Raw genomic sequence first — 14,578 nt, 5'->3', positions numbered from 1 at the left:
TCGCTACACTCAACATGGGGCTCAAACTCACAACCCTGAGATCCAGAATCACATGCTCTTCTGACAGAACCAGCCAGGAGCCCCCAGCTCTTTCTTTAAGGCTCCAGAGGCCCTTGGAGGAGGAGGAAAAACCCAAGATTTGATAGAATTTGCCGGCATGTTGCAAGTTCCAATCAGGGAATGTGAAGGGCCTTCCAGGCAAAATTCCGGTCAAGAACCCTGGGGCCAGTGCTGTTTCTAATGGCCCCTCCCAAGTAGGGAAGGAGCAGAGGAGGGTCTGACCTGCAGCCCGGAGCCCCTCCTTGGCTTGGCTGCCTGCCCCTGCCCCACTGGCCACCTGTCCCACAGGTCACCCGGCGCTGCACTCCACTGCCCAGGCTTCTGGGTTCTGCCCCTTCACCTTGCAAGTGTGGCCTGGAGGGAGGGCCAGGGAAGCCTGGCCAAGGACATCCCATCCAGGGTCAGCACTGACCTCTCACCCAGAAGCTATGGGGTTTCCTCAGGTGCCTGGGAGGGGCAGACACAGCTGCCCCTGGGAAGGGGCTTGGAGCCCAGGTTCTGAGACTGGAGGGGTGGGGGTGGGGTCAGGGCTCTACACTTCCGGGCTGTCAGTAGGGGCAGGTGGCTTATCCCCTTGAGACCTCAATTTCCTGCCAGCACAGGGTTACGCGAGATGACGCATGCGAAGTGCGTAGATTAGTGTCTCCTACACGGTGGCATTATGATAGGTTGGCTGCTGTTGATAGTATTGTTAATATTTGGCCTGACCCAAAGGCCCCAGAACCCACTGAGGCTCAAGGGGGTGGTGATGGCTGGAGACGCTAAAGGCCAGCTGAGTGTTTGCCAGTGGAATTTGGTTCATTGAGAGGAACAGTTTGTCATCGTGGATTCATTTGATCTGTGCGTACCTACGTGGAACTAGGATGGGGGGAAACGGATGAAAGTTAAATAGTCCCTGACTGCCCGGGGTGGGGTGGGGGGATGGGGATGTGGGAGCCAGGCCAGCCCCTGGTCAGTTCTCACCCTGCAGGCTGCTTGGGCCTGTCCCTATCAGGAAGCGCTCGGAGGCTCACCCAGTCTGGCTCATTCCACCTGTCCCAGCCCCTGTGGGCAGAACCCCAGCGGATTCCTGCTGATTATCTCAAACCACAGTTGAGGTGGTTGAGCAAGGCCCTGAGGAGGGGGAGGTCAGTCTGCAGATGGAATCTTCTCCGGGGCCCACAGCCCTGGCCAAAGGCTATGGAAGCTGCAGAACCCAGGTCCCAGGAGGTGGGGTGGGGCTGGGCATGGGGAGGTGGTCTGTCTGTAGCCTGGAGGGATGGTGGGGGAATGGGAAAGGTAGTTGGGTAGGCAGAGGGAGTCCCATGCAGCGGCGGTGGGTTAGATGTCCCTGTCACCGTCCCCTCTTTCAGGCTGAGGCGCTGCCCTGGAAGAGGGAGCTCAGAGAGCCCCTGATGTGGGAGAAACTCCCCTTCCCTCAGTCCCTCTTCCTTCCCCACACCTCCTGTGTACCTTCCCTCTCCTTTCCTCCCCATCCCTGCTCCTTTTTCCTCTGCCATTTCCCTTTCTCCATCCCTATTCCCACTTTCTGTTGTATCTGCTCCACCAACACTCTAGAATTGGTTGGAATCCAGATCCTGCTGGTTTGACGCAAGAGCATTGTGGCCGTTGACGGGGGAAGGGGTGGGGGGTGGAGGGGAGGCTAAGGACCTGCAGACATTCTGGTGTGGGGAGACATCTGAAAGGCCAGAGGTTGTCCTGGGTCAGCCTTTGACTGGACAAAGTGGGGCTGACTTGGGCCCCAGAGAACCTGAACGCCGGGTGTAGGGAGCCCTGGGCTCCTTACATAGACTGCCGTGAACAGAGGCTGCGTTGCCCTGGCTTTAATCACATCAGTGCGGCAGTGGGATGTGTGTGAGTGTGTGATGGAATCCATTTTCGTGGTCAAAGACTCTGAGGAGCTACCCTACACTGGCAGCCATGGCCAGTGCTTCGAGTGTGGCCGTCTACACTTGCAGAGGGCCTGCTGATTAGCAGTGGTGTATCAGAATTAGAAGTCATCCCTCTGTAGTGAAAAGAGTGTCCCTGAAGATGTGTGCTCGGCAACAAATACAGCACAGACCCCTCTCCCCATGACTGAACGAGTCCAGCAACCCAGCAGGGCAGTGCCCTGGGTCCAGAACTTTCTCTAATTGGTCCTGGGTGCCCCACACAATGATCTCACTGGAGTGTTAGCCGACCTTCGGCCATCATGTCCTTGAATCTACCCAGAGAGAAGCTTTCCTGCACAGGATGGAGAGTGGGGCTCCCCCAGGCTCCCAGGCAGGGATGGGGTGGCACTGATTTCATTGTAACTTACCGTCCTGTGAGGAGGTGTGGGGTGAGGCCTACCACCTTCACCTGCCTCTGTCCCTGGTGGCCACCCACATCTGCTGTAGAGGATGACCACCCTGCAGGGCATCCTGGGAAGAACTGCCCAGTCAGGAGGACATAGCACAGAGGAGGAAGAGAAAGACCGAGAAGAAGCTGGCAGAGGGGTGGGGAGGTGGAGGAAGGGAGGAAGAGTTCAGGGGGGCAGGGAGGACAAGGTTTTCAAAACATGGGGGATCTGGTCTGGAGTCTGGGAAGTCCCCGCACCCAAAGGAAGATCGGGCCAGGGAGAAGCTCAGATCACAAGGCCTTCAGAGAAGATGGGCGGGGGAGTTAAAAGGGGCTCCATCTGAGCAACACAATGAACAACATCCTGTTCCTGGGGACCCCCAGATGTCCTTCGATGGCCAAATGCTGCTCAAGCCAAGACTGAATGAACAACCAAGAAGGTAACATGGCCATGACCAGTGAAGATGTTTTTAAATTATAAGTTCAGGGCCTGCCTGCAGAGAATCTGGTGGAACCTGGGAAATTGTATTTTTTTTTTCAGTTTCCCAGATGATTCTGAGGTACAGGCAGGTTTGGGATCCACTGGCATCGAGCCCTCCAGTTCCAGCTCCCTTGGTCAGGTGTGAGCAGGGGCAGAGGAGGGACACTGTCTCCTGTGACCCCGAATAGAAGGAGGCCAGGATGGGGAGGCAGCTGTTGAGGAAAGTGGGGGTAGAGGTGGGGAGAGCTGAGGAATTCACTTTTCCCAGCCCAGCAGGTGGCAGTTCAGGAAGCTCGGGTTGTTTTGTGAGCTGGAGGAGAGTGGGAAAGGGTGGCCACGGCCTCTGTGTGGGGTCTGAGGGAGCCAGGGAGAGACAGCAAGCAGTGTTCATGCCAGGCAAGGGTGTTACTGTTCACCAGGATACCCAGGCCCATGGCCGAGACATAGATCATTTAGGGCTCCTCTGGGTGTGAGAGACAGAAGCCCAACTCAAACTAGCTCAAGCAAAAGGAATGTATTTACTCCTATGGGGGGAAACCACTCTCTCTTGCTCTCTCTTGTTGTCTCCTCACAACCCACACCCCTGGATAGTCCGCCCATCTCCTGGCTCTTCTACATCCGCAGGCTCCTTCCATGAGGAGTAGGAGAGAGGTAGGTGTGCAGATGGCCTCAGCCCTTTATCGCTCTATCTTGATGATCCCAGAGGAAAGAGGTGTTTTTTTTGTTTTTGGTTTTTTGTTTTTTTCCCCTCCCAACCTCCATGTATAAAATTCCAGGGAAGGACTCTCGTTGGTTTGGCCTCAGTCACACGCCCAAACCTGGGTCAGCGATCGTGTCTGGGGGCCTGGATACTGTCACCGGCTAGACCCGGCTCATGTGTCCCTTGTGGTCGTTGGGGCAGGGCCTTGGGACCAGCAGCCCCACAGGAACAACCTGGAGGGGCAGGTCCCTCAAAGGAAGCTGCTGTTATCAAGAAAGCAGGGCCAGGGGTGCCGGCCAGTCTTCTCACTCGTGCCGAATCCCCTTGGACTCTCAAATCGCCCTCCAAAACACACCTGTAAGACTGGGGGCCCCAGGAGGAAGAAGAGAGGGGTGGGTGGCTGTGTGGGCAATGTTCCCACGTGGCTTCCTGACAAATCCTCCTCTCCTGGGAGGGAGGAGCTCCCAGGCTGGCCGGTGGAGGGTGGACGCAGCTCCTTGGAGGGCTGGCCGCTCTCTGGCCCTTTTCCCTTGCCTGCGCCCCCACTGGCTGGTCTGGGGGTCAGCCAAGGCCACCCGGGGCTCGGGGGTGGGGGGTGGGTGGGAGCCAGTCAGTTGAGGGCAGGGCTGGGCAGCTGCAAGAGAAGCCAGGGTTCACAAAGGCTCGGAACCGGAACCGGGATCTGGGCAGGCTTGGGAGAAGAGGGGTGGAGCGGCTGCACAGGAACGGAGGAAGCGCTCCTGCACGCGGCCAGACAGACGCACGGACACGTTCACACACGAGCACGCGCATTCAGAGAGACGCACGCATAACGCTCGTATTCGTACACACAGGAGACGCGTGTGCACCTAGTGAGAAAGACACATAGACACCCCCTACACGGGGATGCACATTTCTGGAGAGATGCACACACACACACACACCTGGACATAACCGCAGACACACATACACAGATACTCATCACACAGGGACACGCCTAGAGAGACACGTACCTTCACACACGTACACTCACACACCCGAGGTTTTTCCCGGGAGGGCGGGGCCTTGCCTCACCACCTCACCTGCTACCGGTGAAACCCCACCTGGCAGGCCCACGGGCACCACCTCAGGATGAGGCAGGTCCCTACTGTATCCACGAGTAATGGTCTCTTTTGATCTGCCCCCAGGTCCTCGAGTCTGTGCCCATCCCTGCCTCCAGGAACCTCTGGGCACTGCCCACAGGCCCTTAATACCACCCACATCTACCCCCAGCCCCTCTTCCAGCCACCCTGGCCTTCTCCCATTTACCAAGATCCCAGCTTTCTTCTGCTCAAATGCATTCCCCACTTCTGAATCGAGTGAATTCCTGTTCATCTTTCAAACCCCAGCTCAAATGTCCCCTCCCTTGGGGTGGGTGCTTGCTCCCTTGGCCGGCATCACGTCTGTCTGTCCCTCCTCCATCGATCGCACCAAACCGGACACAGGGGAGTACCGGGGAGCGGAGGGGAGGCACGGACGCCTATCGGTTGAATAGCCAGGGAATGGATTGCCAGCACCGGCCACCCGGAGGACACCCTGGCAGGGAGAAGCACTGTCTTGCCTTGGGCACATTCGGGGGATGATGGGGTGTGCTTAGCCCGGGGAGGCTTGGGCGGCCCAGACAGTTTTGCAGAGCCCAGTCCCACCCCCAGCACACACGTTCAAATTCACACTGACGCGCATTCACACGCGGGTGGGCATTGTGCCCCCTCGTCCTGGGCAGCTGGGCTGCCCCTCCCCCCAGGCCACCAATGACTCACATCCCCACCCGCCACGGTCTGCTTGGGCACACACAGCCTCCTTTCAGCCCCTCAGCCTCAAACACTAGCTTACTCTTCCCTCCCCGGCGCCTCTCCTTCCCCAGAGCCGGCCTGCCCTCCCAGCCTGGCAGCTGAGCCCCACGGGGAGGCCATGCAGAGGCCTCCTTCCTCTCCAGAGCACAGGGCTCCCTGTCTCTCGTCACCCGGCTCCTGTCCAAGCCAGCCTTGAATGGCTGCCTTTTCATGGCTCAGAGCCTGGCCAGGTGCATTCTGGGCAGCCCTGCTCCCGCCAGTGTCTGCCAGGAAGCTGTCGGCCCTGGTGCTGCTACCACTGAGGCGCGAGAGCCAGAGGGGCCGGTGAGACTCAGCTTCGGAGATCCCTCCCAGGCTCTGGTCAAAGGCCTCCTCACGCCTACAGACGCTTCACACACACCTTCCCATCTGTGTCCTCACCAGGCCTAAATAGTCTGGCCAGGCACAGATTATTATTATCATTCCCGTTTTACTTAGGGGACAACTGAGGCCCAGAGAAAGGTCAACCTGCTGGTGAGTGGTGGAGCTGGGACCCAGTCCTGGTACAGAAGGGTTAATAACACAATGCACGTCGTGGGATTGCGCTGAACGTGATGAGGTGGCCAGGCCAGGCACCCTGAGGGTTCCTCAAATTGCCACCGCATTATGATGGTCACGAAAGCAGTTGTAGGTTTTATATTTAGCACCCCTTCCTTTTTTTGATAACAGACCTCCCCCTCTGGTTTGCGGCTGGGCTCTCAACCAGGGCGGGCCAGTCACAGTCCCTTACACCTTCTCTTGCCTCAAGAGTGTTCTCAGTCCAGGGGAGAGGCCTGTGACCTGCACTGGGCCAGTTAGGGCTCTGCCCTCCGGAGTTTCAAAGTAAACTAGGAGAGGGACACCCCTTTTCTCTCTGATCATGGGGGTTTTGAGGGTGTGACTCAACATATTGGGGGAGAAAGTGTGTCACATGCACCCCACGCCCCCTTCACTCAGCAGTGGGAGAGAACAGAACAACACAGAGCAAAACAGCAGAGTCTGCATGGGGCCAGCATCATGGTTCTAGAGGCCTTGTGGTCAGCAAAACAGAGTCCCTCGCTCGAAGATATCTATGCCCTAGTCCCCAGAACCTGTGCCTATGTTGGGTTATAGGCAAAAAGGATGCAAATGTAACTAAGGTTACAGACCTTGAAATAGGGTGGCTAGTCTGTGTTACCCAGGGGGGCCCAATCTAATCACAAGAGCCCGTGGAAGTAGAGAACCTTCCCTGTCCCAAAGCCGAGGAAATGCAGCAGAAAGGAAAATCAGGAAGATTCCAGGAGTGAGGGGGATTTGGTGTGCCTTTACTGGTTCTGAAATATAGGGAGCCGCCTGCAGCCCCGAGACCGGAGAGAGGTCTCTGTGAGCCCCAGCTGACAGCCAGCAAGAATACGAGGACCTCGGTCCTGCAACCACAAGGAACTGCGTTCTGCCCACGGTCTGAATGAGCTTGGAAGCAGATTGCCCCAGAGCCTCCGAATAAGAGCCCAGCTGGCCAACACCTTGATTTTGACCTTGTAAGATGCTGAGCAGAGAAACTAGCTGAGCCAATCCACACTTCTGATCTACAGAGTGAGAGAATAAATTCGAGTTGTTTTAAGTCACTAAGTTCGTGGTACTTTGTTACAGCAGCATTAGGAAGATAATATACACCCTAAGTGCATATTATATTATATTACATTACATTACATTATATTATATTATATTATATTATATTATATTATATTATATTATATTGTATTATTATTAATATATTATATATAATACTGGTGTGACACTGCCTTCCCTGATTTGGTTACAGGTGCCAATAATTTTTTGTTGTTGTTTTTTTGTCACCCCCAACTAAAGACTTTTAACTCATGCCATTATTGTTATCTCCTTCAAAGCTTCCCCCCACAGCCTGCCGTCACAGGCATGTAGGAGACAGGGCACCTAGAATTTGAGACGAACGCACAAGCTTGAGGAGAGCCAAGAGTGTGGGAGGGACAGGTCCTCTCAGATCTCACAGTCTTTACAGGCTTGAGGCAGTTCTTCCAGAAGGCGCAGGTGGCCTGGCTCTGCCCCTTCCTCACCAAGCTGGATCCTTCCCTTCCCCACAGCAAGGCTGAGGTCAATGGGGAGAAAGCCAGTGCGTGCGAGCCAGGGAGGAATGACTTGTGAAAACTTTCTATGGTGGCCTGGTCAAAGCTTGTAAAGGCTGGCAGGGTCAAAAGACATAGGGGTTCTGGTCCAAGATGGCAACGAAGGCACTCCTGAACTCACCTTCTCCCACGGACACCCTGACTCTAAAGCTACACACGAGCAATTGCCTCTGAAGGAAGTTCAGAAACTAGCTGGGCAACAACTACACATCAGGAGAACGACAAAATATCTACATTGAAAAGTCTGAGATACACTCTCATTACGTACATCACTCCTGGCACAGTGACATGCAATTGCGAAGGATTCACAACTCCACCTTCTCCCCAAGGAGCCAAGTGTTGATCCAACATCCAGCACCCTGACTTTTAAGACTTCCACCTAAAGGATGGGCCCCCCAGACACCTAGCTCTGAAAGCCTACACAGGGCTTGTGTCCCTGAGACCGACCAGACTAGAGCAAACAAAGAAAGAGTTCTTAGCTGGCTACCCATCCCCCCCACCCCAAGGGCTCTACTATCAAAATTCCAGTGGCATTTTTCAAAGAAATAGGAAAAAACAACACCAAAATTTGTATGGAACTATAAAAGACCCTGAAATGTCAAAGTAATCTCGAGAAAGAACAAAGATGGAGGCATCACCCTTCCTGATCTCAAACTATACTACAAAGTGATAGTAATCAAAACAGTGTGGTATTGGCATAAAGACCGACACCTACATCAATGGAACAGAACAGAGAGCCCAGAAATAAACCCACATATGTATGGTGAATTAACTTACAATAAAAGAACCAAGAATATACAATGGGGAAAGGATAATCTTGTCAATAAATGGTGCTGGGGAAACTGAATCTCCACATGCAAAAGAATGAAACTTGACCCTCATCTTACACTACATCCAAAGTCAACTCAAAATGGATTAAAGGCTTGAATGAAGTGTAACCTGAAACCATAAAACTTCTAGAAGAAAACATCGGAAGTAAGTTCCTCAATGTTAGTCTTGGCAATTTTTTGGAATTTTTTTGAATTTAACACCACAGGAAAGGCAACAACAAAAAATTAAACAAAGTCGGGCTACATCAAACCAAAAAGCTTCTGCAGAGCAAAGGAAACCATCAAAAATTGAAAAGGCAACCTACAGAATTGGAGAAAGTACTTGCAAATCATGCATCTGATGAGAGGTTAACACCCAAGATATATAAAGAACTCATACAACTCAATAGCAAAAAATCTGATTAGAAAGTAGGCAAAGGAACTGAATAGACATATTCTCAAAGAAGACATCCAAATGGCCAACAGGTATGTGAAAGGGTGGTCAACATTACTAATCATCAGGGAAGGGAAAAGCAAAGCCACAAAAGACAAGAGATAACAAGTATTGGTGAAGATTTGGAGAGAAGGGAACCTTTCCTTGTGCATGTTTGACAGGAATTGGCGTAGCTGCTATAAAAATAATACGGGGCACCTGGCTGGCTCAGTTGGTAGAGGATGTGACTCTTGATCTAGGGGCTGTGAGTTTGAGCCCCACATAGGCCACAGAGGTTAAGAAAGAAAGAAAGAAAGAAAGAAAGAAAGAAAGAAAGAAAGAAGAAAGAAAGAAAGAAAGAGAAAAGAAAATGGAGGTTTAAAAAAAAAAGTGAAACTACCATATGATTTAGCATTCCCACTTCTGGTTATATATTCAGAGGAATTGAAAACAGGATACCAAAGAGATAGATGCACGCCCATGTTCTTTGCAGCATTGTTCACAATAGCCAAGTTATGGAAACAACCTAAGTGTCCATCAATGGATAGGTGGACAAGAAATATGTTCTATATATACATATATACACACACGTATACGTGTATACACACACACACACACACACACACACACACAGGAATATTATTCAGACATGAGAAAGAAATTGTGCCATTGTGACACCATGGATGGAACTTGAGGGCATGACACTAAGTGAAACAAGCCAGACAGAGAAAGACAAATACTACATGGTATCACTTATATGTGGATTCTTTAAAAAATTTTTTTTAAATGTTTGTTTTTGAGAGAGAGAGAGAGAGAGAGAGAGAGAGAGCATGAGTGGGGGAGGGACAGAGAGAGAGGGAGACACAGAATCCGAAGCAGGCTCCAGGCTCTGAGCCGTCAGCACAGAGCCTGATGCGGGGCTCAAACCCATGAACCGTGAGATCATGACCTGAGCCAACGTCAGACGCTTAACTGACTGAGCCACCCAGGCACCCCACTTACATGTGGATTCTTAAAAAAAGAAAAAGTCCAACTCAGAAACAGATAGAAAACAGAGCCAGGGGCTCCATGGAGCAGAGGAAGTAGGGAGGGGTTGGTGAAATGGTACAAACTTGCAGCTATAAGATGAATAAGTTCTGAGGATCTAATGGCGAGGATAGTAGAAAACACTGTATTGTATAATTGAAATTTACCAAGACAGTAGAACTTAAATGTTCTCACCAAAAAAAAAAAAAAAAAAAAGATAAATATGTGAGGTGATGGATATGCTAATTAACTAGATGGAGGGCAGCCTTTCACAATGTCTACTATATGAAATCGCCGTGATGTATACTTTAAATATCTTACAATTTTATATTGTAAATTATACCTTAAGACAGCTGAAAAAAAAAACAAACCATGGGAAATCATGATTCAGAGGAAGATTTGTAGCAACAGGACAGGAAAGGCTGGTGTTTTACCATATGCAGAGATCACCCAGATAGAAAAAACAGGAAGGCCCAAGGAAAGAAATGACGCAAAGGGAATGAGGAAGCCATTCTCAAAGGAGATATAAAGCTAACTCACAGACAGATGGGAAAGAAATAAAGAGGAGGTAGAAGGAAAGAAGGGAGGAAGGAGGAAAAGAAGAAGGAGGGAAGGAGGGAAGGAAGGACGGAAGGGAGGAAGGAAGGGAGGAAGGGAGGAAGGAAGGAAGGAGAGAAGAAAGGAGAGAAGAAAGGAGGGAAGGAGGGAAGGAAGGAAAGAGGGAGGGAAAGAGGGAAGGAAGAAAGGAAGTAAGGAGGGAGGAAGGAAGGAAGGAAGGAAGGAAGGAAGGAAGGAAGGAAGGGAGAGAAATGCCATTTTCTCTTGAAAATGCCTGGAGATAATGGCATCTGAGCTCCTAAGTTGCCCACCTCCCCATCCCAGACTGCCCTCCTGCAGCTGTAACCTGGTCCCCCTCAGTTTCTTCTGGAAAATCTCAAGGCACCATCAGCATTTTTTGTTGTTCCCAGTGGGTCTTTAAGCAGCTCTCTGGAGCCATGTTTTCCAGAACCTACATCTAGGGCCAAAGTTCCTCAACGTGCTGTTCACCTTGCCCTGACCTGCCCCCCACCCCCCCGCCCCCGAGCTCACAAACATTGATTGAGCAATGAGGGCACACAGGCTGCCAGGTGCTGGAACGGGAATGAACATTTCTTAGATACAACACCAAAAGCATGATTCATAAAAGAAAAAAAATTGATAAACCATACTTCATCAACCTAATTTTTGCTCTTTGAAAGACATTTGGAAAAGAATCAGCAGACAAGACAGAGACTCGGAGAAATTATTTGCAAAGCAAGTTGCTGATAAAGAACTTGCGTGGTGAGTACAGAAAGTACTCTCAAATGGAAAATTAGAAAACAAACAACTCAATGAAAAAAAAATGAAAGATTTGAATGGACTTCTCACCAGAGGAGATCTACAGATGGCAAGGAATCACATGAAAGACATTCAACACCATTAGTCATTAGGGGAGTGTGGATTAAGATCACAATGAGAGACAGATCTATCAGAATGTGTTAGTTAGCAAGACTGACCATGTCAAGTGTTGATGAGGACAGGGAGCACCTAGAACTCTCGTGCGATCGTGGTGGGAATGTACATTGGTGTGTCAACTTTGGACAACAGTTGGACAGTTTCTTAGTTAAACATACCTACCCATAACCCAGCCATTCCACTCCTAAGTATTTACCAAAGAGAAACATGTCCATACCAAGACTTGTACATGAATGCTCACAGCAGCTTTATTTTTAGTAGCTAAATATACCAAAGGTGGCATATCTGGACAATGCAATTCTCCATAATAAAAAGAACTGAATTACCAGCACATGCCATAGCAGGGATAATTTCAAACTCATTATGCCGACTGAAAGAAGCCAGACAAAAAAGAATACATACTGTATGATTATAAGTAAAAAATTCTAGAAAATACAAACAAATCTACGGTGACAGAAAAATAAGTTGCCTAATGATGGGGGAGAGGTTGGGGGGAGAGATTACAAGAGAGCACGAGGAAATTGTTGAAGGTGATGGTTTCTCACTCTCTTGCTCATGGTGATGGTTTCATGGATGCTCCCATCTATCAGAGTTTATCACCGTGTACGCTTTAGACACATACAGTTGATTGTACGTCAGTGATACCTCAGTAAAGCTGCTATTTATTTCTTTAATTAAAAAATTATTTTATTTTATTTTAGAGAGAGAGTGCCAGCAGGGGAGAGGCAGAGAGTGTGCATGAAAGAGAGTGAGAGAGAGAGAGAGGGAGAGAGAGAGAATGAGAGTGGGGGAGGGCAGAGAGAGAGGGAGAGAGAGAGAATGAGAGGGGGGGAGGGGCAGAGAGAGGGAGAGAGAGAATGAGAGTGGTGGAGGGGCAGAGAGAGGGAGAGAGAGAATGAGAGTGGGGGAGGGGCAGAGAGAGAGGGAGAGAATTCCAAGTAGGCTTTGTGCAGCACCAAGCCTGATGAGGGGCTCGAACTCAACAGCAGAGCCGAAATCAAGAGTTGGACCCTCAACCGACTGAGCCACCCAGGCACCCCTGTTTATTTATTTATTTTTAAGTAGGCTCCATGCCCAATGTGGGGCTTGAACTCATGACCCGGAGATGAAGAGTCGCATGCTCTACCGACTGAACCAGCCAGGAGCCCTGAGCGATTCCTCAGTAGAGCTGTTAAAAGGAACCAGAGACCAGCCACGCACAGGCTCTCCCTGAGGGAACCTGTAGTTTGCGGGGAAGGCAGGCAGTGGACACCCAGGGGCGGCCACAGCCGGGAGTAACCTCAGAGTGTGGGGAGCTCAGGACGGGGCCCTGAACTGAGACCTACAGCCCTGGTACCCAGGAGACTCCCGCAATTCAGGTTTGACCCCCACCTGGCCCAGACAGGACACTGCGGGGAGCAGCCCGGGCCCTCCCTACCCCCGCGGAGTTCACGGGCAGGGACCCCACAGTGTGCCTGTGAGATGACGGGGCGTCAAAGGATCTTGGGAAGCAGGGACAGAGAGGGGTCAGGGAAGTCCTCCTGGGGCCTAGGCAGGTAAGGGAGGCGGAGGCTGGAGCAGAAAGGTCAGGCAGAAACCTGACCCCGTGACCCTGGGGGTGACCTTCTCCCCAGGGGCCGGCAGAGTCTTCCTTCCTTGAAGGCGTGGGCCCTCCCCGATCTCAGCCTGGGGTCTGCGCAGCCTGCGCGGCCCCCACCCCCTCCAGTGCCTGGCTGCCGGTCTCACTTCACCCCGCCCCCCTCAGGGCGGGGTCTCAGAACCCAGGGCTCTGCCCGGAAAGGGGTAACGCAGATAGGTGGGATGCACATCTCGAGGGCTGTGTCCCTGCCTCACCAGAGGCCCCAGGCCGCTCTGGTCACTGTGGAAGGCCATCCCTCAGCCAGGGACAAGGGACTGGTATGATCCTGTCCGCGACCGGGAGGTGAGAAGTGTGGACGGTTGAACGGCACCAGGTGACAGGCAGTGAGGAAAGAGTGGGCGAGATGGACCCTGGGGGGGGCCTCTCCACCACTCTGGCGTCGCCAAGAGAGCTGGGTGCAGACACAGGAGTGCCACACGCCAGAACGGTGTCTGGGCTCTGGGCAACTGCCTCCCTTGGCCGTCTTCCGGGTGCAAGCTTCGGACATTGGAAGGGACGAGGCCGTAAGGGCAGCCTCTGTGGAACAGGCCACCGAGAGTGTGGTGCTGACTTCCCTGGACCCCTCTGAGGTAAGCCTGCTTGGGAAGGTGACACCCCACATCCACACCTGCTTGACCCAGGGCGCCGTCAGCAGGGTAGGGAGGGCTTTTCACCCCATCCTCACGGGTGGACCTCCCTCTGAACAGCCTTGGGTTCCCTGCAGGAGACCGAGCTGGTCTACTCCGGGGCCCAGGGAGGCCACATCTTCAGGGGTCCTCCTACCCCCCCTGCCCTCCCCATCAAAACGAGGAAAGGATACCCTGATGGAATCATTTTTCCTTTGACCGGAAGCTTCTCTCTGGATCTGTGGCTCAAGCCACTTTTTGCCCAATCGTGGACTATAGTTCTGAATCTCAGCTTGGTCTCAGGCTGCGTTTAGACACAGGATGACATCTGTCTTCCAAGACTTCATGGAGCCAGAGACACCCGGGAAGAAGGAAGAGTACAGGCCAGGGGGCGCCCACCCCTCCCCTCTACTTGGATCCTCCCGTCTCGGTGTGGAGTCCCTGGTGCCCTCCTTTGCCAAACTGTCACCAGACTGGAGCGGAGCCCTGGGTGATGAGAGAGGAAGGCCCAGAAGGAAGCGGGTCAGTGAGTGGATGGGATGAGAGGCGGGAACAGAAAAGGGCATTTTCAGAGCCAGGGGACCCATGATCCTGGAGGCTGGGACCCGGGATCTTTAACATGGGACCTCCGTGTCAGGTGTGAGGAGTCACTGGTTCTGACGTCAGAGAACAAACAACGGAGAAAAGAAAACCCAGTCGTGGGTTTGATGCTGCAGAAGTCGACCAAATGGAGCTTGAGTGAGGGCAGAGTGAGCCCCGAGCCACCTGCTCCAGGGCACAGAGGGGAGAGGCCAGAGTTGTTCCAGGCGGGGCATATTTCAGTGCCTGCCTGTCCCCACCCTAGCCAGCAGTCACAGAACCTCACATCCTGCCGGTAAACTTTTTTATCAGCCACACCATCGTGCAGGAAAAAGATGGAGGTATGTTTCATGCCCGGGCCAATGTCTGAGGAGTTGCATTTAACGGTTAACTATGACCTTGAACTTTTTGGTCCGGTTTGGTCTGCAGGTACTCCTGCTTTATGGTGACCTCACAATCCTGG

This window comes from Puma concolor, chromosome C1, assembly GCF_028749965.1.
Source record: "Puma concolor isolate L17-30 chromosome C1, mPumCon1.1.hap2, whole genome shotgun sequence".
Lineage (NCBI taxonomy): Eukaryota > Metazoa > Chordata > Mammalia > Carnivora > Felidae > Puma > Puma concolor.
This window is presented reverse-complemented; position numbering follows the sequence as displayed.